The 2,661-nt window shown below is 43.5% G+C and overlaps 1 long non-coding RNA gene across 1 annotated transcript; it reads left to right on the forward strand.

Annotated features, from left to right (window-relative positions):
- Positions 1 to 902: 902 nt before the first annotated feature.
- Positions 903 to 1,774, forward strand: LOC311048378. Its single transcript, XR_014601099.1, has 3 exons — positions 903 to 946; positions 1,215 to 1,360; positions 1,644 to 1,774. It is a non-coding gene; the product is annotated as an uncharacterized lncRNA (long non-coding RNA).
- Positions 1,775 to 2,661: the final 887 nt, after the last annotated feature.

A 2,661-nucleotide genomic window follows, 5' to 3' on the forward strand; every position in this document is an offset into this window, starting at 1 on the left:
TTTTTTGTGTGTATTTACGATTAGAGGTTGGGTGTTCACTAATGTCTATGGTAAGTTTACGGTAACTTTTGATTGAAAAATAAGGCCCTGCTACAAATAATAACTTCTCTAGCTGTGGTCTTTTGGAGCAGTAAGGATGAAGTCATTAGTAGACACAATTTCGGGTTTTATCGTATTTGTTGGCTGTTCACTTCATCCAATGCCATCTGCAAACTCACAACACCTTGCATCGCCTATTTTCGCCACTAAAGAGGCAAGTTATGAAATATTGGAAGAGTGTTTGTGCCCAATAGCAATGGTCTGAGACTAAAGATCTACATGCTAACACGTCGCATCACGACACATTGTTAGCTTGTAGATCAGTTATTTTTGTGAGTATAAATTATATTGTTAAATTGTCCTTTTTTTTTAGTAAGGCAAAAAAGTGTGCACAACTGCAGCAGCCCAAATAGGGAGACAGCTGTTTTTTGTTTAACAAACCCCACTGGCCATGAACCAGAGGGGAAGGCCAGTGCTGTGGATGTGGGGATGTAATCGTTCTATATTGCACTCCATCAAACACAAGTATAAAAGAGTTAAAATGAAGACTGGCTCTGAGTCTGCCGTACAATTGTATTTTTACGGCGTTGCTCGGCCATACCCTACCTGTCTATGAGAGGGTCTGTGTGTCACAAACCACAGTACCGATCAGTGCTAAACTTGCATGCACGCTACACAGAATTAACTCCACATTGGAGCCATGCTGTTGGATCCTATAAGAGTTCAAGTTAAAAAACACTGCTATAGAGGGAATTGAACATTTTGTGTTACCCATCTCCTTAGGTCCGCAACGATGAAGGCAAAGTCATCCGCTGCCTTCCAATGCAAGCTGTGTGAATGCAGTTTCAACGATCCCAACGCGAAGGAGATGCATCTGAAGGGAAGGAGGCATCGACTGCAGTACAAGGTTGATACATTTTCATAGGTGCAGGCACAAGTGTTATTATGCCTAATGTATTATCTTTGGCTGATGTCGCTTGCTGATAAGAACTGATCTTCAAGTCATGTTTTAGCTGGGACAACGTTATTTTTAGCATGACAGGTTTTTAGACCGAAGCGAGTAATCTACACGACCCAGGACACTAGACTGAACTATTTTGAATGGTTAAACAATAAGTCATAAGTTGATCATGCCGTCATCTGTCCTGACATTTCCTCTTCACCTGGTCTTTTAGAAAAAGGTGAACCCTGACCTTCAGGTGGAGGTGAAGCCTAGCATCCGTGCCCGTAAGATTCAGGAGGAGAAGATGAGGAAGCAGATGCAGAAAGAAGAGTTCTGGAGGAGGAGAGAGGAAGAGGAGCGCTGGAGAATGGAAATGAGGTACGATGAGGTCTTTGATGACCAGCTGATGTTTTTTTGTTTTTTTAACTTGCGTCTCCATTCTGGGGAAAACATCTGCCGAAAATAGTGCAGATGTATTTTCCACGGAGATTTGATGTAGAGGGGAAAACGGGAGGGAACCAAGTATAGACCGCTGGGTGATCCCAGTCGACTAAGTATATAGGGTTTAAGTGGTTCATCAGTGGACATTCTCCATGTCTAATCTGCTGAACTCCCAGGTCACTGTTTTTTTTTTCTTCCCCAAACTGCTGAAACTTTCCAGGCGTTATGAAGAGGACATGTACTGGAGACGCATGGAAGAAGAGCACCACTGGGCTGACAGACGCCGTATGCCCGACGGAGGCTATCCTCAGGGGCCCCCTGGGCCGCCCGGTCTCTTGGGGGTCCGGCCTGTCATGCCCATCCCTCAGCCTCAGGGACCTGTGGATTTTTGGGCGGTGTAGCCGTCCCTATATGTGAGGTTGGGACATTGACATTTGCTGAACTGTGATTGGCCACCCATTGTACCCCCCAAACCCTGCACTGTGATTGGCTACCCATTGAACACCCCTTCCACCCACAATGGGTGGCCCCTGTACACCCCCGCTGACTCTATTCAGCACTGTGATTGGCTAGCGAGACACATGATGAAATTAATAACCTATAAATAGGACTATGCACTTTAAAAAAAAACTTTTTTTTTTAAGTGAGCTTCCATCACTGTGATGACCACTGTGATGACCACACCGCCCACTTCACACTGGGTGTGTTTTTTGGGGCGGTGTAGCCGCCCCCTATAAGTGAGTTTTGGATACCGACCAAAAAAATTGTGTACCCCCTAACCCTTCCATTGTTAATGCAAATCGATACTTTTTTCATATCAGCCAATCACATTACAGCTAGTGTCATCACCACTAACTGTAATGTGATTGGCTGACTTTGCAAATTCAGGACTGTGATTGGCTAGCGAAACACATGACACATGTGCAGCCCTATGAATAGCAGTATGGACTTTAAAAAAAGTAATTATCCTTTTTTTAAAGTGAGTCATGTTGTGATGACCACACACCGCCCACTTCACACTGGGTGTGATTTTTACTATTTGAATGCAGTTTTGCGTTGAGTTAATCAAGTAACTTGTTGCAGAACTATGTCTTTGTCATTAAAAAGTAATTGGTTACAGAATTGCCTACTGAGAATAGTAACTCTTTGGAATACTCTTACATGAACTAAATTGAAACCTCATTGCGATTCCTTTCTTGTCCTGTGAATGAATAGTTTTCTTTCCACCATTTCTCTTT

Source organism: Gymnoscopelus microlampas, assembly GCF_963454915.1.
Source record: "Gymnoscopelus microlampas genome assembly, chromosome: 7".
In the NCBI taxonomy this organism is placed as follows: Eukaryota; Metazoa; Chordata; class Actinopteri; order Myctophiformes; family Myctophidae; genus Gymnoscopelus; species Gymnoscopelus microlampas.